At 45.5% G+C, this 22,397-nt stretch overlaps 1 long non-coding RNA gene across 1 annotated transcript in view; it reads right to left on the reverse strand.

Moving 5' to 3' along the window:
* The window catches only part of LOC147701085 (uncharacterized), a 62,939-nt gene that overhangs the window by 21,242 nt on the left and 19,300 nt on the right, over window positions 1-22,397 (reverse strand). The window contains exons 2-3 of the long non-coding RNA XR_015297430.1: window positions 20,346-20,396; window positions 16,278-16,396 (exon numbers count right to left, since the gene is read on the reverse strand). This is a non-coding gene — a long non-coding RNA (uncharacterized LOC147701085). The remainder of the gene's footprint in view (window positions 1-16,277; window positions 16,397-20,345; window positions 20,397-22,397) is intronic.

The raw sequence follows: 22,397 nt of genomic DNA on the forward strand, positions 1-22,397 counted from the left end.
GAAGCCAGGAAGGGTTTCGCAGCGGTCGAAGCGCCTTGGGACCCTACGGGTAAGTAGTGCGCTATATAAATGCCTATACATACATCTGAGCATACCCTGCCAACTTATGGCGAACAAAGTGGTACAAAAGGGGGTGGTGATGGACGGAGCATCTGAACCAATCAAACACTCACAAAAGAAACATAGACGGAAAGGCAACAGACCAGAGAGTGAAGGCGGCAGTAATGAGCCGCCGGAATCAGGAAGAACAGCCCCGGGACCCAGGAAGACCGGGCCGGCTATGCCGGACAGAGGGAGAAACACAGAACCAACCCAGGCTCAAGGACAGGAGCATGAAGGCGAGGAAATGCCCGGACACACTACTAGGAGGGGTTCGCGCACACGACCCAAAGAAGCATCAGCAACATACATAAATGCCGTGCAGAGCAGAGACCCGAAGGCCACCAGAACTCCCTAGCAGAGCGCAAGCGATATAACAGTTACTACTAACTTACATTGGGTACATTAAGTCCCAAGACATGGGAACTCTCTTTGGAAGAAACTTCTGCAGCAGAGGAAAAAACGAAAGAGCCACTGGGAAAAAAACCCGCAGAAGGCTTGTCAAGCAGGCCAAGAGAAAAACAGAAGGCCTAATCTAAGGGCCAATTCTGTGCGGATAACTCAAGCAAAAACAAACACAGTCAACAAAGGGCAGTCCAGCAGCCAACAAAGCCACAGTCTCAGCAAGGAGGACACGAGTGGCCATAAAACATACCTCACAGCCAGGGCAACCTACCCAAAAGAAGGACCAAGAACCAGATCAACTCAGCAGTCACTGAGGGGGAGAAGGAGAAGGAGGAGGAGGAGGAGGTGGTGTGAGCGTGCTTTATAAGTATTTTTAACATAACATAACATTTAATGTCGAACAGGAGGTAAAGCAGCCCACCACGCAGCCATCCTCAGGAAAGTAAGAGTAGCAATGTAAGGAGCTGTCATTTGAGTAGTTGCACCCTCCTGTAGCAGACAATCGAATTATGATCAACCACCCAAAACCCACCATCATAGGTCCATAAAACAGTTATGCCTGCCAACTTATGCACTAGACCATCTGAATAAAGGAAAGACACTGTTAACAGTGTGCACAATGGAAATGTTGCCCCACCAAGCCAGTGGAGCCACCGATTTGTAGTACACAACACAGGGCCCATGTACTTCTCACAGTTCACTCATCAACGTCAGACGTGGGAGTTGGCCCTTTGCGGCGCTTCTGTAGGGATCTTGCATGTTCCATCTCCATGTTCCATTGCCTGCCTCCCCAATGCGTAGCCTCGCTGGGTAAAGCATGGCATATGGTATCTGTTCTTTGAGTAGCACCTTCTTGACATTCTGAAACTCCTTCCGGGCCGCCTGCACCTGTGCCGTAAAATCTGGATAGAACGAGAGGGTATTGTTTTGGTACGTGATTGTTCCCTTCTGGCGAATGATCCGTAAGACAGTGTCCCGGTCTCTAAAATTGAGTAATCGTGCGATTATGGGGCACGGTGTAGCACCTGGAGGAGGGTGCGCCGCCAAGAAGCGATGAGTCTGCTCCACCGCAAACATAGGCGACAAGTCATCCGCGCCGCATATCTCCCGCAGCATTACCTCCATGTCATCTTCAAGGCAGCCCACATTTGTTGATTCCAGAAGACCCAAAACTCAAATATTATTGCACCTCGATCTTGCATCAATGTCCTCATTCTTCACTTGTATGACAGCGAGAATTTTCATGATATCTGTAGTCTTCGCCGCTACCTGTTGCGAGCCCATCCTCTGCGTCTGATATTCTCTATTCCGCTTTCCCAGTGTGTTCCGCATGTTTGTTGAGTTTGGCCAAAAAGTGATCCATTCTCCCATTGATGGCCTCGATCTTACCGTCATTAGCTTGAAGACTGGCCTGAATGGCAGCTAGCGATTTTTCCAGTGTCGAGGGTCCCTGGGAGGCCGATTCCAGCTCAGTCAGAGGCCGCGTTTTGAGTAGGTTTGCCCCCTTACGCAACTCACAGGTGAGGCGTGGTAGATTCTTCTCTGGTTTTCCCATTATGGCCTCACCCTTCAACAGTCGGCAATATGCAGACCACAAGTACTGCCCCTCGTCGTATTTAAACGATTCACTCTTAGAGGCCGGTCAGAGGGAGTAGCGATGCAACCCAGTTGGTCCCAACCACTGCTGAGGTGTACAAGACCATTTTCGAAATTATAATGGTGCTGGCCAAATTAGTTTGCTCCAGCTCGCGAATGATGGCTGTAACCATAAATACCCTACTGAATCTGATTGGCCTGTCAATGACAAGCCATGGTATACTTTGCGCGATGCGTCGCAGCGTTTGAAAGAAGAAGTGATGAAAACTGCGATTTTTCTCAGTACTTCTGACAGGTTTTTGGATGGCTTATTAACATCTTCTGTGCGGAATCGCATTATCCGTTCTTCCCCTGTTGCTTATAAGCAGGTTATGATGACTTTGTTGATTAATCAAACTGGCAATCCTCTATCTATGGTGCTTGAATCTGTCCGTCAACTTGGTGAGTTGGGTGACTGGTTTAAACCTGAAAGACAATCTCGACCGGAGGGTCGTACTGCTGGCGACTATAAATTCACTAGACGTGACATGTTTCTTGCACTGCTGGCTGATGGTGTGAAGAAGGAAGACATGGACGGCGCACCTAATAATCGCTTATGGGACATGTTTCGTAAGCGTGGTTTGGATCGAAAGGAGGATGCCCGTCGTGTACGAAAGAATGATTGGGATCGTGGTTGTTCTGATGACAGTGGTGACGAGAGGCGTCGTGTGGATTCTGATCGCCGTGATGGACGGCGCTATGAGCGTGATGATTCCCCTCGTCGTGAGAAAGTACGGGGGAGAGAGGGGGAAAAAGAAAGGGGGAGAGATGATCGTGTTTACAACAGACATAGAGAGGAAAGGGATCAGTCCCCTGAGTGGAGAAGAAGGGAGGATCGTCACAGGCTTTCTGATCGTAATTCACAGTACTATGAGAATGACAAAAATCTGTTTCGTAATGGAGATGGATATGAACAGGACATCTTGATACCCAAGAAACCTGAGAGCATTTACCCTGATTTGTCTTGGTTGACAGAACGCAGTAAAAATGACTAGGAAATAGGTCAAGCTCCAGTACGTAGGTGGGCTCACAAAGACAATAGACCCTATGTAGATATTGAAATTTTTGGGAAACATCGTAATATTCAAAGGGCCCGAGCATTGGTAGATACAGGAGCGGAGGACACTTTAATTCATGGTAAATCAAAGAAATTCAAAGGCCAATTTTTTACAATTAATGGTTTAGGTGGAAAGGAGACTCCCGCAGTGCAAACTACACTTGAAATGAGAATAGGTAGAATTCCCCGAAGAGAATATTCTGTGTTAGTTGTACCACTCTTGGAGTATATAATTGGAATTGATATTTTAAAAGGAATGACTTTGCATTTGGATGATGGTTGTTATCAATTTGGAACTAAGCACTACATATCATCCAGACCCGTACGGGTTGGCCGTTTACGAATGCCCCCCATAAAAATACCCCAAGCTACAAATGTGGTTTCTCAGAAACAATATCGTATTCCAGGTGGTCATGAAGAGATCAGTGCCACAATACAGGATTTGGTTGACGCAGGAGTTATAACTCCGGTTACTTCTGCTTGGAATAATCCCGTCTGGCCCGTGCGCAAGAGTGATAATTCTTGGCGCATGACTGTTGATTATCGAGAACTGAATAAACACACACCCCGTTTGACTGTTGCAGTACCAGACATTGTTACTTTAATTGAAAGAATTCAAAAGCATCCAGGTACATGGTATGCGTCTATTGATATTGCTAATGCTTTCTTTTCAATTCCGATTGCCCCCGAGTGTCAGGAACAATTCAGTTTTACCTGGAATGGGCGTCAAATGACGTTTAGAAGTCTTCCTCAAGGTTATGTACATAGTCCTACGATCTGTCACCGGCTGGTGTCGGAGCATTTGTCTGAAGTAACTGTACACCCGCAAATTCAAGTGTGTCATTATATTGATGACATTTTAATTTAAGGTGAAACACAAGATCAAGTTCAGGCTCAATTGGATCAAATCCTTGATTGCTTACGTGAAAAAGGTTGGGAAATTAATCCTGATAAGTTACAAGGTCCATCTCAAAATGTTAAGTTTTTAGGTATTAATTGGCATGAAGGTCACAGAGAGGTGATCCCGCAGGTTAAACGAAAAATTTTAGACTTTGCAGTTCCGAGGAATAGAAAAGAAGCTCAGAGTTTCATTGGCTTGTTTGGTTTTTGGCGTCAACCTATTCCCCATTTGAGTCAGATATTGGCTCCTTTATATCGAGTCACTCGCAAAAAGCATGCGTTTGAATGGGGTGAACCACAACAGAATGCATTTAATTTGTCAAAAGAAGCGATTCAGTACGCCAAGGATCTGTGGCCTGTGGACGAGGGATTTAAATGTGTCCGTACAAGGTCTGTATGCAAATTGGAGTCTGTGGCAAAAGCAAGGCAGACAAAAGGTGCCGTTAGGTTTTTGGGCTAAAAAGTTACCTGAGGCTGGTGAGCGTTATACACCTTTTGAGAAACAGTTACTTGCATGTTATTGGGCTCTGGTGGATACCGAGCAATTGACTTTAGGTCATGATGTGATTTTGAGACCTGAAATTCCTATCATGCAGTGGGTTTTGAGTGCGCGGAAAACTCATCGAATTGGACATGCTCAAGAAGCGAGTGTGATTAAATGGAAATGGTATATTCAAGACAGGGCACGTGTGGGTCCGAAGGGTGTGGCAGCATTACATGAGCAAGTGGCGCAGGCGCCATCGAATGAGACTGGGAGTGATTGCTCCGTACCTGTAGTACAGGAATCTCCTGTCAAGTGGGGTTAGCCATTTGATGATTTGTCCACGGAGGACAGAAAACATGTGTGGTTTACGGATGGTTCAGCGAGGTTCATTGGAGAGAAGCGGCATTAAAAGGCAGTGTCCTATAATCCTATCACGCAGAAATTACTGAGTACAACTGGTGAAGGAAAGAGTAGTCAATATGCTGAATTATACGCAGTTTACCAAGTTTTAAAACAGGAACTACCTGGCACATGTCATATTTTCACTGATTCCTGGTCCACAGCTAACGGACTGGCGGTATGGTTACCAACTTGGCATTCTCATAATTGGGAATTGCATTCAAAAGAACTGTGGGGAAAAGAATTATGGCAAGAAATTTGGGAAATGCTCCCACAGAGTACTGTGACAATCTTTCATGTGGATGCTCATACCCCGATAGACTCCCTTGACAAATTCTTTCATAACATTGCAGATGAGAAATCTAAAATTGCTGAGGCAGTGGTGGACATGCAAGATTCTGATTTGGCGGGATTGGCGAAATGGGCCCACCAGAAAGCAGGACATTTTGGAGAGAGAGCCACTAGCAGGTGGGCCGCCGATCGAGGAATTTATATTCCTTCAAATTACATTAAAGACACTATTCTGCATTGTCCCATCTGTCAACATTCCAGACAACGAAAAGTACCACACATTGTTAAAGGTCATTTACATCGAGGAAAATTGCCCGCTCAAATTTGGCAGATTGATTATATTGGCCCGCTCCCTATGAGCAAAAATTGTCAGTATGTTTGTACAGTTGTTGATACCTACAGTGGCCTTTTGGTGGCCTTTCCTTGCAAACATGCTACCCAATTAAATACCATTAAAACATTGGAATTAATCATATTATATTATGGTGTTCCATTTCAAATTCAATCTGATAATGCATCCCACTTTCGTGGAAGACTGGTACAGGAATTTTGTGCGGAAAACAGTATAGAATGGGTGTTTCATATTCCTTATTACCCACAGGCATCAGGTCTGATTGAAAGGATGAATGGTTTGCTTAAAGAACAGTTGCGAAAGTTAACTGACGACCGCTATAAAAGCTGGCGGGATTATTTAGTTCAAGCATTGTTAATCTTGAATAATCGTCCCTTGTTACATGCTGAATCTCCTTTGATGCGTTTGTTTCCCCCAAATGTTGATGCAAAACCCAACACCATTGGCAATACTGTAATGTACTGGGAAATTACCCCCGGAGCTTTGGCTCCATGCAGAGCTACCCCAGGTTCTGCAGGCTTGGACCTGCATGCCATGAACGACATTGTACTAAAGAGTAAAGACCGAATAATTGTCGAGACTGGCATTGGTGTCTGTATACCAGCTGGAAGTTTTGGTCTGATCGCCCCAAGATCGGGCCTTGCCTTAAAAGGTGTTCAAGTACTCGGAGGAGTAATTGACAGTGATTATCAGGGAGAGATTAAGGTTCTCCTGCTAAATAGCAGTGAGGCTGATTTATCGATTCAAAAGACTGACTGAGTTGCTCAATTGCTAATCATGCCTGTTTTCAGTGGTGAGATTCAGAAAGGCACTGCCCCAACACTGTTAACTGTACAAGTCCAAAAAGGCTTCGGTTCTACGGACAATCCTGGAGCGAGAATATGGGTGCAATTGCCTAAACATCCCCCTGAACAAGCTGAAATTATTGCAACCGGTCATGACAACACCATTTTGGTGATGAGACCAGGGAAAGATAGCTGGGAAGCTGTCCCGGCTGACAAATGTTACCTACGAGAATGAATAATGCCTGTATTTGATTTTCTTTCAGATCATTCTCTGGACTGCTGCTGCAGGATGTGCCGGCGTTGGACTCCTTTTGGTCTGCTACGTCGGGAGAGGAGAGAACCCACAGACTTTGGTTGATTCGAGAACCCGAGTACCGCGTTCCTTCGCTGCGTGGGATTCCTCATCAAACTTTTGGACCACCCTGGCCAAACAAGTTACTAACTCTCCGCATTTTTGCCTGACACCTATGCGTTCTGTAACTGGCATTTTAGCGACCTGCTTGGTTGCTGTCCATGCCTCCCTAGAAACTTTGAAGCATATTTTTAATATATCTAATGCCCTACCCAATGTTATTCTGGGCGATTTCGCGGCCCATGAATTTTGTCCCTTATGTACTATTCTCTCAGAGTCCATTCCCCCAATTCATTCTCAGATCACTACGTATAATATCACGCAGGGTGATTTGTGCTTTTTCTTGACTTGTGATCCTAAGGCAATTACTGAATGTGTAAAGTTAAAATTGAGAGCCGTTACCTCTTTTTCGGCTCATGAACGTTTGCTGTGCTTACGAAGACTCCCACAATCATGTGTTTCTGTTAAAAATAACATGGCCTGTAAAAGTATAGTAGTTGCTCCTAGCCATTACCGTACAATGTTTTTACCTTCTGGTTGGCTCTTTTCCTGCGGTAATTCCTCCTGGCCTTATATTCCTGCAAATATTTCCGGAGGCCCGTGCGCCATCACTAGATTGAGTTTATTGAAGTTTTCCTCACATCCTAATACCTATTCCCGTATAGTCCGTGATTCTATGATGTTACATGAGGACTGTGATTCTTCCTTACATCTCTATTCCAAATCTGAATATCTTAGTTTGGCTATCTCAATCATTGGTGTCCCAGCGTTGGCGGTTTACAACGCAAAATCTATTGGTAAAATGGCCTGCTGGATGGTAAAATCGATTAATCAAACCTCTACCATTTTATCTGACATGTTATTAGATGCCCAAGGTGAACGCAGAGCAATTCTGCAGAACCGCACAGCCATTGACTACCTCCTGTTAAAGCATGGACATGATTGTTCTGACTTTGAGGGTCTTTGCTGCTTTAATTTGTCCGACCACTCTAAATCAATTCAAGCCCATATTGACAAACTTCACGACTTGACTGCAGAGGTTAGAAAACAGATTGACCAGGGCTGGTTTGACTGGCTCTTCAATTGGTTACCTGACTTACATTCCCTACGACAGATATTAGGGGGTATTGTGATTTCTATTTGTATTTTAGTAGCGATTTGCTGTTTTATTCAGTGCATTCCTTCTTTACTCCAATATTGTAGATTTGGCAAAAGGAATAGATCAGTTAGTTTTGTTTCCTATTATTCTTCCACAGATGTTAGTTCCATATAGAGAATGGTTAATAGACTGGAGTCAAGGGTGAAGTGTTCTGACCGATTTTTTCGGCCCTCCTTGGAGGGAGAATGATTGAAGGTGACTCCAGCCTATTACCCTCCTAGTGCAGGGATTAGAACTATAAACAGGGCCTATTCACAAGGCACATTAGTGCATTTTTGTACTATTTTCCTTAGATCAGGGCTTATAGACTTAAGTTAGGGGATAGATTCATTAGTATTAGTGATAATCCGTCCTTTTGCAAGAGTGTTAGTATACCTTCTATGGAGTTATGCTTATTTCGGGCCTTGTAGGCCTCAAACGGGAGAGACTCCATCTTGCTTTCTGCCCCGGCAGCTTGAGATGCTTCTAGGTCAAGTGTAATGTTTTAGTTTCGAAGTGTTGTTCGCTTAGAGAGAACCGGCTCAGGCTGGCCCTTATCGAAAGACTGTATTTTTCTCCACTCCGAAGACACAACATCAGGCCGGCCGGCTGGGAACGTGTCCTTGGTACGGGGAGGTACAAGAATTTGGTGGGCGGCAGGTTACTGGCCGTAACTTTCCATGAAAGGACAAGCTTCCATATTAGCGAAAGTGTTAGGCTGTGAGTCAGTCAGTCAGTCTGTAGGCGGCAGCTAGCCGTTAGCATCAATGCCATTAATTATTTCCAAGCAGACAGTCGCCATCTTGAAGTTCGGAAAAGATCATTAAGCTGATACTCTCTGAGAAAGATTGAAGGAGAAGGAGAAGTAGCGCAGAGCGATCAGAGACAGAGAGAGACAGCAGCTAATAAAGAGAAAGGTTCCAGTGACTTGGAGGGAAGCAGAGGAGACAGAGCATAGCGGTGCAGAAGTGTACTCGTGACTGCTGAGGTGTGATTCCGAGACGAGCCAAGGCACAGACGAGAAGGGAACCTAGATGACTGCCGAACCCCGACTTCACGTTAATAAGGTGACATCTGCCCCACATCTTTTAGTATGCACATTCTAACCCTTTACTTTTCTTTGCAGGATATATGTTATAGTATAGTATTGTGTTTATAATCATTGTAATAAAATACCCCAGTTCTTAGTGAACCGACATGTGCCTTGTATTCTTGTTCAATCAGGGTAACCTGGTCTTCTAGTCAGACATCGTTTTCATGAACGGATGTGAATCCCGGTCAGGTAAGAGGTGACTGAATAATGAGGGAGAGAGGGACCATTTGATGCTGAGAGCAGAAGGTACATAATTCAATTTGGAAAGCTGTGCTAATTCATGTTATTGTAGTATCATCCCGAGTAGCCAATGAGAGATTCCTTCCAAAGGTATTCATAGGAGAGTGATCGTCGTTGATAAGCGGCGTTAATGAGAGCATCAGGCGGAAGCCTGATGTGTAGATCCGCCGGATTGTGGATCGGGTTGTAAGTAAGCGAGCACTGGAGAGACCAGTGTGTAGGTCCGCCGGATTGTGGACCAGATAAAAAGAGAGCACTGGGGCTGCAGCTCAGTGTGTATGGCACGCCGGATTGCGTGTCAAGTGAGCACTGAGGGTGATCAGTGTGTATGGCATGCCGGATTGCGTGTCGAGTGAGCACTGATGGTGATCAGTGTGTAATGGCACATAATCAGAACTGCCCCAGGGTAGAGTAGTCTGGGCCTAAATAAGTTGGTATGAATGGGATATTTTAGAAAACCTATGCATGTGTATTGCTATTTTCCCCATCCTTAGGTATGAGATGTACATACATATACATATACCCATTGTAAATACGTTCTAAGGAGGGAGGTGATTATGTTCCGACTGGGTTGGAGCGGTTCTTAGGAGCTGATCCCATCTGGTTCGAGAATCCGGTCGTTACATGCGCCCATCTTGCTGATCGCCAGGCAACGCCCCCCCTCCCTAGGGATTAGCCTTCTAGTGATGAAAGCCAGTAGCTGATCTTGACCGTGGGCATGTTTTTGGGATAGCACTGCTCCTATACCATGTTCCGAGGCATCAGTCTGTACAATGAATTACTTGACATAATCTGTAGATTTTAGAACAGCTGCAGAGCACATTGCTTCCTTCAGCGTGTCACAAGCCTTTAGACAGCTTAAAGTCCAGTTCACTATTTGTGGGGATTCTTTTTGAAGTCAGGTCTTTGAGGGGTGCCACAATGGTGCCATAATCCCTCTCAAACCTCCTATAGTACCAGGGAAGCCAAGGAAGGCCCTCACTTCAGTCTGGGTAGTTGGAGCCACCCAGTCCAGAATGGTCTAGATCTTGGGATGTAAGGGTTGAACCTGGTCTCCACTAACAAGGTGACCCAAGTATGAAACCTTTCCCTGCCCTATCTGGCACTTGCATGCCTTGATAATGAGGCCGGCACTTCTCAGAGACCCCGGTACTTTCCTAGGGTGGATCAGGTGATCCTTCCAGGTGGAGCTAAAGACAGCAATATTGTGTAGAAATGCTGCACTGCACTCAGGATTACAATCCAGCAAGAGCTTAGTTCACCAACCTTTGAAAAGAGGCAGATGCATTTTTCAAACCAAAGGGAATTAGAGTGAACTGAAAATACCCATTTGAGATTGAAAATGCAGATATTTCTTTTGCTCCTGCAGTCGTCAGACCTATCTGCCAGTACTCTGATGTGAGATCAAACATACTCAGATACTTGGCTGCTCCCAATCTGTCAATAAGTTCATCTGCCCATGGAGTTTGGTATGCATCGCTTTTGGTCACAGCATTCACGCCCCAATAGTCCTCACAAAACCTCATTTCTTTCTTACCATCCTGGTTATGAGGCTTGGGGATTAAGACAACTGGGCAGGTCCAGGGGCTCTCAGAAGGCTTTAGAACTCCCAATTCCAGCATCATGCTTTCTTCAGCTTTGATGCTCTCTTTCACATGTTCAGTCTGCCTGTATGTTTTATTCTAGAAAGGTAGGCTTTCATCAGCATCTACATCATGGATACACCAGCGAGTCTGGCCAGAGGTCAAAAAGAAGAGCTCAGCAAACTGATTTAGGACTTGTCTGCAATCAGCCTCCTGATGGGCAGGTAGGGTGTCTGACAAGACTACACCTTCCACTGACCCACCTTTTGGATTGCTGTACAGGTCAGGGACAGGTTCGCTCTTTGCTTCCTGATCCTCATCTGTAACCATGAGCATGGTCAGATCTGCCATGTCATAGTAGGGTGGGAGGCAGTTGACATGTATGACCCTCTTATGACTCCTGTCAGAGCCAGGGTCTACCAGGTAGGTGACCGCCCCTTTTCTTTCTAGGATAGGGTAGGGTCCACTTTACTTACCTTGCAGAGCCCTAGGAGCCAAAGGTCCCAAACCCCACACCATCTGCCCTGGCTGGAACTCAACCATAGCAGCCTTTTGGCATTACCAGAGCTTCTGCAGCTAGGCTGGCCTCAATGTTTTTGCTTGCTTTTTCCACGTACTCATACATACTGGAGCAAACGCCAAGCACATAGTCCACTATATCTTGCAATGGTCAACAAGAGCTTTCTCCAATCCCTCCTTCACAAGGCACAGTGGTCCCCACAGGAAATCCCAAACAGAAGCTAAAATAAGGAGGACCCCACTCCTTTCTGTGGACCTTCCCAATAGGCAAAAAGCAGGCAGGGAAGTAAGACATCCCATCTTCTTTTGAGTTTTTCAGGAAGTCCACCGATCATGCCCTTCATGGTCTTGTTAAATCTTTCAACAAGGCCATTACACATAGGTTTGGCCACACTGACCAGGACGTATGCAGCGGGGGATTGGAGGTCCCACATTTCGACCCCTAATATTATGCCGTTCAATTGCAACATGCAGCTCGATCGCTCAACACAGTCCCTAGTTGGGAAATGCAGCTCTCGGCAGGAATGGTGGACGCTGGTTGTCTTCCAGAGCTGTTAATGGAGGAATCAGGTACACCGAGAGATACTCCATATATTGTGTGACAGACGGCCAGAGTATGGCAATGGTTTGTAGTGAGAGTACTTAAGCGCGCACCATTCCATAGGGAGCTCCCAATCTGGATATTAAAACCAATCAGGCAGATGGCACTCAGTATGTCCTTCCCGGCATGGAGTGAGGGGGATGCGAGCAATAGGGTGAATTGTACCCAGATGAGTCTTATCCCCTTTAAACATGCCCGCAAAGAGTTTGGTCTAAGCCAGGGGCAATTTTTACAGCATGCGGGCTTGGCAGACACAAACAGGCACACCTGGCCATGCTATCCGACAACTCCGCCGCAAACTCAAACCCTTGAGATACTGCTAACGTATGGAGCGTGTAGAACCCTAAGTATGCATCTTTACAGAACAATGCAATCAGATACAGTAGGCACTACACAAGGGCCTTACATTCCAATGGAAGATCAAGACTGGCAGCGGGCCTGTGAGCTAATACGCATGGTTTCTAGTAATGCCCATTTTCGACTGATACATTATAATTTTCTGCAAAGAACCTACTTAACGCACACAACACCTTCATCGAATGGTCGGGTCTTGCCCAGATATTTGCTTGCGCTGCAACACTGTGGGGCCTGATTTCTTACATTAACCATGGTCCTGCAATGAAATACACTCCTTCAGGCAACTAGCTGTTGAAGAAATGGTGCATGCCACATAACTAAGTTTTGAGCTGACACCCAAATACTGTTTATTAGGCCTATTTAGATGCCAGAAGGGCGCAAGATAACCTATACATTTGGTCAGTCGCCTATGGAACTGGCATGACGTAGAATTACAATCACATGGCTGCCCCAGATTGCCCAAACGATTGCGCTCTGGCATAGAGATGGGCCTCTTCTTCTATGGCAGATGCTTCTATCTCGTCTTGCTCAGATTCTTCCCCAAAGATATCCAGAGTGTATTGAATGCTTTGACGCTGCCTCTCTCGTCATCGAGCCTGATGATCGGGTAGAGTCCTCTTGGACCGAAACGACTTACAAGCATCGCAGTCTTCCTCCTTTTGCTCCGGAGAGAGGCATAGGTTACAAACTTGATGTACGTCGGTGCGAGGGTACTTGGCATGGCACCCAGGACAGAAATAGAATGGAGTCCATTCCATTTGCAGATGGCTGGCCCGATGGTTGCCCACGAGGTTTTCTATCGGAAATGTAGAGTTTGTCGATCTATTTGAAACGCAGGGAATAGGGAAACGGGTACTGAAACAATACAGTTGAGGGTAAAGTGGACTGCGGGGAACCCAAAGAGCGGTTTCGGAGCCCAGCAATACACATCCGAACCCGTTTGGGGTAAAAAACAATCTATCAATGGAGTCAATGCCCATACGCACTATCACCGAAAGGTGGAGTCACCTTACCTCGTGACTGGAAAGACTTCTTCAAAGAAAAACAACTTGCAAGCATCCAGATCCAACACAAGATGGCAGGAGTATGTAAAGCATGTGCAGCTACAGCACACAAGCCTCGAACAGAGGATTAATGGCCCCAAATCCCTGCCGTGGTATCTTGTCATGTTGTGGCTGAGGGTGCCATGTGATGTGGCAGACTATAGTGCTTGGTGTGATTTGGTCGTTTTTGATAAGGTGGAGTGCTGAATAGTTAGGCAAATTTAGATTTTCTTTGTTTTTGGGATCGTGTGAAATAAGTGCGGTACCTACTGTATTTTGTAAATAAATTACATTGCTAATATACCATAAGGATGTGGGGTGAGTGTTATTAGGGCAGACGCCTTGACGATTATATGCAGAATAACAGGTCTGGGAGGTCACTACTGACAAGAGCAGGTTAGCAGCTGCACAGGCCTTGGGCCTTGATCCTAATGAGGATAATATGTGACGTGCCACTGGTGACTGGAGCTGGCTAGCAACAACGCTGGCCTCTGGTATTTATTACAAGCAGGGTAACAATACATGTCAATATTGACTGGAACTGGTTGGCAGTAGAGTTGACCTCTGGTTTTGAATATTAAAAGGATTTAAGGAACAGGGGTCACTACTGACTGGAGTTACTTAGCAGGATAATAGGTCTCAGGGGGCCAATACTGACTGAAGCTGGTTAGTATGAGCACTAGTCCCAAGGTGCTACTAATGACTCAAGTTGGCTAGAATGATAACAGGTCCCAGGGGCCAGTACTAACAGGAGCTGGCTAGTAGGCTTTCATACCGGTCCAAGGGGCCACTACTGACTGGAGCTATCTAAAAGAATAACAGGCCCAAGGGTGGTGGGGGTGCGAGTGGCACCAGTGACCAGAGTTGGCTATAAGCATTGACGACCTTTGGTATTGATTAAGTGCAGGATTCCAGGTCACAGGAGGCACTGCTGAATACGGCTGGCTAACAGCAAAGGTAGCCTCTAGGAAGAAGGACTTGAGAAAGCATAACTGGATATACTGGTTTCTTTAATATTGATAATTGGTTACACGTGAATGCCATAATGTGCATTGATATATTGCATTACCAAATTACAATATTCTTATATTAATTTGATGTGACTGTTCGCCTTAATATGCCTGCAAAGTTACATGATTCTATTAGGGGCCAGAACCCTTTTATTTAGTGATGTCAATCAGCACACTTTCCTGCATCTTGTAGTAAATGTAATATTGACAAACAGAAGTGTTATTTCCAGAAACAGTGAATTCTGCAGCTTGTCTGTGGATCTTTTATCTGCACCTCATGGACTCCTCACATTCCTCTCGAGAGAAGATCCTGCCTCCTACTCATTAGTGTTGTTTTAGTAACTGTTTCTATCACGTGTTCATGTTTCATTGACTTTTATAAGGAGAAAAGTGTCTAAAAATGCATTGTGTAGCATTAGCATTATATACTCCAACTTGCTCTAGGGTGGATGCTCTCGTCCATTGCAAAGACAATTGTCACTTGTTAGTTTGCTTGGCCTTTTGCTATTTTTGCATTAAATTTATGATAGATTTGTTGGCCTCCAGGTGTGTTTTGTTTTATTTTACTTAGCACAAGAGATGCTGAGGAAAATAACAGTCCGGTATACACATTCTTCATATAAATCAACTCACAGTATACTGTTCTGGAGGTTCAGTCCCACCGGCATTATCTCTAACTGAACGCCCTAGGAAGCATGTGCTTTTCAAACCAGTTGCCTTCAGATGCGGCGTCCTCGCTATTGGATAAGTCAGTTTGTCCTGAATTTTATGAGGGTTACCGTATCTAGTGCACTCTGTTAGACAGTGCTCACCTGTGGTAGGAAGATGTTAATAGGCACCTTATCACCTATGCACGGTGCAGGGCTTTGAGTTACAGAGCTCCTCACGCTGTGGAGAAGATTAGGTCACATTTACCCATTTTCCCATATTTGGTCCTGATAAAATGCCAACAGATTGCTCCATGACTACACAAGGCATGAAAAAAGTTGACCTGAAGTATAGACCCCAGCTTATCAGCAGGTCCATAGGTGATCGACACTTTCACACAGTGATAGGGGCCATTAGTTCCTCAATTTCTCTGCCACTGTTTTTAATCTCAACATGGACCAGGAAGATCGCATTAACTATATTGCAGCAACTGGCCAATAGCTGATCTTATATTCAGACTTTCACCAATCTCACATCTTATGACACAACATCCTCTGTCCCTCTATGCTCATCCGGCGTACTTCTTAAAAGATCTGCGACAAAGTGCCCTCTAGTGGTGCCCGCCAGGCATTGTAGCGCCGGCCTGGTGAGGAGTATAGCCCAATGATGAAGCATGTCATCTTTAGGTGAGTGAACGCAACTTGTCTTAAAAGCACATGCTTCCTAGGGTGTCTGCGTTCAGTGGAGAAGTGTGGCTCACTGGTTAGAGCAGGCAGACCCTGAAGCAGAGGTCAGACCCGGGACCAGGGTTCAATTCCCGACGCGGCAGGGTCTTGAGCTCAAATGTCCATGGACTCGATAATTCTCGCTTCGGTGCCTGACCTAATCATGGGTTCACACTCTGCAACTCTGGGCATTAAGCTTGCTTAATCTCCACAACGGCCCCCCGCGGCGGGATGCCTGGCTTTCACCTTGGGGATGCCCGCTAGGGGCTATCTCACAGGGAAAAGCCAGGACGGGTTCCCAAGGCAAGCGCTGAGATGCCTCCGGGTAGTCGAGCGCTATATAAGAACATACAAAAAAAAAAAAAAAAAAAAGTTACAGATAATGTCGCTGGGACTGAACCTCTGGAACAGTATACTGTGATTTGACTGTTTTATTTTAACAAATGTACATAGCAGATATTGCCCCTTCCTTGTTTCACAAAAATGATCGGATACCTGCCTCGGAGCGCACTTCTTACAGACGAGTATGGGGTTATCATGTTGCTGCTACAAGCTCCTTACCTGTACAAGTTATCGGGAACGATGCAGGGGCAGACCCAAACCAGTCACATGTGGAGATCAATGACAAATACTGAAGAATTAGCAGAGCTTCCAAGCTGGTGACCATTACTTAATTGACCCTGAAAATAAAAGACACGTTTTTAGTATTCTGGTGACTCATGACCATAAAAAACAAAGGTTATAAATTCAATATTGTGTCAAATACTTAAAACATTGAACTGGATGGCTGAATCGGATGTTGTCCCAGGTCATGTCTGACACCTTCCACCACTATTGATTATAGGACTTGTAGTTTTGTTTTTCTCATTAAAAGGATGGTCTCTAAAGTCCCAGTGTTCTAAGCGATGTTGGTCAAAATCAGAGGCCTGACGGAGGCTGAAGCATGACATGGCTCTGCTTAGCAGTGAGATGAATGACAGTTCCCCAACCCTTCCATTCTTTGACCTACAGAGGCTCGTTGGCCATTCATAATTTTTTTGAAACGACAAAGAAACTTATATTGCAGCTTGTGTCAACTGAAGAGATAAAACGCCGGGGTGTGTTTCATTAACTACTGACAAACATGAACAATCAAGAACATGAGTTTCTGGAAAACTATCAAGCACCCAATCAGAATCAGCCGCCCTTCACACCCAGGAATTCTTGAGGCTTTGGAGAGGGTGAATTGCACATGGTATAAGAGGAACACTACATCGACTCAAAGCTCACTTCTCAGGGATGTACTGCATTGCCAGCCTCATAGCACACTTAGCCAGCTCTTCACCTCCTCCTCCTCAATCTGTTGACCAGCTATCAGGGAAAATGAGCCTGCAGCAAAGCCTCGCTGGCTTGGTTCCACACCGGACCAGGCAAGGTGGTCAACTCCATACTCTGAGTCAGCAAGCACTCTGGTCGAGCCAGTCCTAACCCCACATGAATGTTTCCCATCAGAACTATTTTAATGGTACTAAGTTATGTTTCTGCCAAATGATTGAGTCAAAAATTGAAACTTTTTACTATGAAGTGCTGAAAGAGAAATCATGAAGCTTTTCAATATTTCTGAGTCTGCCACAGGACACAGGAGCATTATTTCTTTAAAGCAGCAAATCATGTATGTATGTAGTTTCCAGGATAAGCAAATGATGGTAATGAAATGTAAACCGCAGCATTAAGGTCACACACCACAACATCTTTCCCTTTAAACCGAAGATAACAGCCTACAATAACAAGCATTTGCAATGCAATAGGTCTTGCATTAGGAAAGTTTGAGTTATTGGTATTGTAAATGACAAATTTTTAATTATTGTGTTGGTTTTGAAAATAGCGAAATTAATAGGTTTGTCATTTACAATGCCAATAGTTTTAACTTTCGCAAACGCGACACCTATAGCATTTGTAATGCAATATGTGTTGTATTTACAGGACTTAGATGTATTAATATTACAAATAACAATGGCTTTTATTTTTTTAATAATTAATACTTAGATACAAGTTATTGTAATTTATAATGGCAATAGCTTAAACTTTTGTAAATAACTTTTGGGAAGATTATGTTCAGTGTATTTTATTGTGATGAAAATCCAAGAACAGAAGTGAAATATTAACATCTTTTTGTGACATTTGTAATAAAGCTTGAAACATTGAAAGAACATATTAGAACCAGTTGTTGTTGAATGGTTGCACAGAGTGATGCTGTGGCCTTCAGTGGTGCTGAGTGATGCTGTGGCCTTCAGTGGTAACCATGCACTAATCGCATGTAATACGTACAGTTTGGGCGACATGAAATCAAGGCGACCATAACTCAAAAGCAGAGTTGCTTCTCTTGGTTTGTGAAATTTGAATATACTGCTGTTTGTTCAGCAGCAACAACCAAACACGAATGGTGAATATTCATGTGCTAATGCAACAACCTGTACTTTTTCAAACACAACTGTGCAAATACAGCAAGCGAGACTTTTTAAACACGAATGCTGGCTATTAATGTGCAAATGCGCTGTGCATCTGAAGACACCACCGGTCTGCAGCTGATGCGTGCATATTGCTCACCTCACACTGAACATGGGCCTCTCACACATGGGCATGACTTGCACAGCATGTATATGGCGCCCCTCGATGCATCCCCATCTAATGTGGGGCCCCCTAGCCACCAGCAACTGCATGATGGAACTTAAGAGCCGTCTGTCTCTGGGGCTGACAGGCCCAGACATGCAGAGATGCGGATTAAAAAGCTGAGCATTTCTGCAGTTGTTGCATGTCCTGGCCAGTCATTCTATAGCATGCACACTGATTTTGAGCTCTTTTTCAAACACCACCGATTTAACCAGGTATGGGATCTGTAGAACAGGTAACGTGTTTTGTCCAAGATCACACAGCATTGCTGAAGTGGGAAGGCATTATTAGAAGGGTCTTCCCCATGAGCCACAATCGTCAAGCTAACACAAATCGCACGTAGAATTCAGTCATAGACTACAAATGTAGAACAACTTCCGGGAAATGTAAGCTGCAGGATACATCGAGAAAAACAGACGTGGACAAACTGCATATCTGACATGGGGCAAAGGTCAGTGCTCGAGGCTCGATTGTAAACACCATCTCGGGCACACAGAGGCGCAGATCGGAGCAGCTGGCATGGAGCGCGCGTGGCCAGATGTGAGGGAAAGAAAGGTAGAAGTGATACTGGCAGACGAGCTGCATCAGTGCAGATGTAGCACTAAAGCACGCGCCAAACCCCGCGAAGAACAGGCGCTTCCTTTTTTATCCGGTTCAATGTACTCATTGAATTGCTCTCGAAAGAATGAAACGTAGCGCACTGATAGTTCATTAGGATTTTAAGAGCCCCAGACATGCTACTCGATTGATGGATGCATCTTGGCCACCATTACTAAAGGCCAGCCCTGCTCCTCGGAAGGATGAAAGGCTGAGTTGCTGTACGGGGATCTCAGCGCTGAGTGGCTACGCTAGAGGCGCCACCTTACCTCCTCCGTGCAGAGCCGACATTCCTTCTGCAGCGTCTCCGTCCGCAGTCCAACAGTTTATCCCAAACAACCCCTGGCACTGGCACCCACTTACTTTACTCAAACACACTGGAAAGTGAACCCCCTTGCGGCCAGAAACCTGCCTTCAAGGCAAAGGCGAGGAAGCACCCCGTAGTGCAAACGTGGCGCAAGGATAGTTCATTACAGTCCAAATGCTAATCAATATTTTAAATGGGTCTGAGCACCTGGATCCAATTCTCATCTGTAAAAATAAATTATCACCGCCGACGGGCCCAAGATTCCAGAGGAAACGCTGTGCCCGCCTCCCTGCTCAGGGCGCGCTGCCATTGGCGGACCCCTGAGGCAGGAAGCCAGGCAACGGGAGAGAAGACATAGGCCGGGCCAGAAGAAAGAAGGAAGTCCCGCCTGCTGCTGGGCTATGATTGGCTGCCCGCCGGGATGGAGCAAAGAAGCAGAGTCCTCCCGCGGCCCGGGGCTCCCGTGAGCTAGGGAGAGACCCGGGGCCGCCCCAGAGAAGAGAAATCCTGCGTAGCTGGTGAGTGGGGTCCGGTGCTGGTGTGTGTGTGTGTATGTGTGCGTGTATGTGTGCGATTGCGGCGGCGGCGGGGGGAGGGGGGTCTTTGTATGTGTGCATGCCTGCGTGTACTCTCGTGTGTGGGCGGCGGCGGCGCGGGGGGGTGCTGGGGAGGTGTAGTGTGTGCCTGTATGTGTGCGCTCGTGTCTGCCTGCGTGTGCATGTGTTGTGAACAGCCTGCTCTCTGTGTGTGTGTGTAGGTGCGGCGGCGGCGACGGGGGGGGGAGGGGAGGAGGTATGGCTGTGACTGTGATGTGCGCGGCTGTGATGTGCGCATGCATGAGTGTGCACGTGCACACAGTGTAATCCAGCCAAGAGAAGCTCGTGGCAGTTTCCTGTCCTCCATTCCCCCGAGTCAGATAACTATAAGTCTCCACCCTGGACGCATCCTTCGGATGCGAATTCCAGGGCGAGACCTAAAAAACTAACCAAAAAGCAACAAAACTAGAAAATGCATTTCCAAATGCTTCAAAAGAGAAACAGTTAATACAAATGAACAATATTAAACTTTGTTGGTACCTTAGTAATGTGTTTACTTCTTGGCTTCACTCCATCTGCAGCAATAACGCTCTGAAAGGAGAAAATACTGCTTTGAGTCTCAGAGTCGTCAGTGTTACTGATCTCAGTCACGAAGACTGCGGTGTCGGAAGATAACTTTCTCTTATTTGGCTTTATTGTTCCACCAATCACGCCATCGCTTTTAGCAGACACGCTACTGTCAGCAGCATCATAACTTCAAGCAGATCAGCCAAGCGGATATCACCACTCACATTGGGTGAACAGACTTGTAGCTGCTACGTACATCCACTCTGATCTCAATTTTGCTTGGGGCTGTCAAAATGCAAAGAGCTGCAATATTTTCCTCACACTTTCCTGACTACGTTATTTTAAAAGGGTGTGACATTCAAGCGTGATCCTTGGTTCATCTGCAAGCTGAATATTTTTAGAGGTTCTAATGCCACACAATACTAGTCCCATATTCCAGTTTGTCCACAGGGTGTTTCAACCCTGGTAGGTTATCAACTGCCTGTTTTGCAGATAATTTCAGATAGTTTCTGTAAGAAACTGAATTATTATTTGTGGAAGATGAGGAACAATCACAACCGTTGTCAGAGTGAACTTTCAAAGCCATTCAATTAACCTAGGATCAACCCCCTGGTACCTAAACACCGAACAGGAGGCTTAACTTAATGTAATATGTAAAATATTTATAAAGAAACCAAAAAAGTAAAAGTCAAAATGACACTAAAATGACAAAATCCAATAGGGGAATAAGATATGAACTGTAACGCTGTAAGAATCACATGGTGTCAATGGATGAGAGGCCCGGGCATGGATTAGTCTCTCTGGAGCTGACTGCTAAGTCAGCGGAAACCGGAGGCCATGGCCTGCAAGCACATAGTGCAGGAATTACCTGCAGTGGTCCAAGAAGACATCTAGTGCTCCAGGCTCAGATAGGGCTGCTGGCCTACAGGGGGATTCACGGCAGGTTCGGCCGCAAAGTGCTTAGAGTATTTAGAACAAGCAGCAGATGCCCAGCAGGGCAATAGCAGACAGTCGAAGGCAGCAAGGCCCGGACGAGACTGAAAGGGAGTGATACCTCTGGCCCTCACCATCATGCAACAGCGTAGTGGAGCTCAGCGGGAGGACAACCCGATGACAGCCACCCACTGGGCTGGGACCCCCATGACAAGGCAGGCCGATCTGGTGATGTGGTAAGAGATGTAGGAGCCATGTCCTCAGCGAGAAGCAAGAAGGATCAGAATCTAAAAAAGATACTGACCAAGCTCCCGATGACCGGCAGCAGAGAAGGGAGGCTCTCCCCAATGACACAAATCAGCCAAGATGCAGACACCTCTGAAGCCCCAGTTACCCACGCCTTTTTAGAGTCGCTATTCGGTGCATTACGAGGCGACTTGCAGACGCTGAAAAGGGAAATAGCGGGGAGATGAAGGAGATAACCAATGGAGGCCACACGTTCCTAAATGCAAATAAACACTATTGGGTATGGGCTCCCAATCAGCAAGGCCAAGCCACAGCCTAATGTATCAATAAACAAAGAACGCCAACGCTGCCCTTAGATAATTCTCAACATATCAACATCTCACAATCGATTCAAACATAAAGTGAGGGGATCAATGTCTCTTGAATGAATCTTCAATTTTATTGATTGTTTTACTTCATTTGGAATTTTTTTTTTAGTTTTCTCTAAATCTTTTTTCAGTTTGCAAAAACATATAACATGCAAAATATGGAACACATTATGTACACTTAAAACACTCCCCAACCAACACTCACACATACACTCAGTTGTGAATCACAATCAACCACTCTCAATCACTCTCTACAATACAAAAGTACATACTAACAATTCTTCAAAGTTCAATATAAATCATATCTCCATTAGTGCCATAGACATTCCTTTCAGCCTATTTGTAAATTTTTATAAGAAATTCAAAAATTCTTTCATGTTCTTATGGCATCATACAATACAGGGTCTACGCGTTTCGAACTCTTCCTATTTTTCGAGTTCTCATCAGGACCACACTGTAAAAATGAAAATGGGGGAGA

This window comes from Lissotriton vulgaris, chromosome 7 (genome assembly GCF_964263255.1).
Source record: "Lissotriton vulgaris chromosome 7, aLisVul1.2, whole genome shotgun sequence".
NCBI classification, from domain to species: domain Eukaryota; kingdom Metazoa; phylum Chordata; class Amphibia; order Caudata; family Salamandridae; genus Lissotriton; species Lissotriton vulgaris.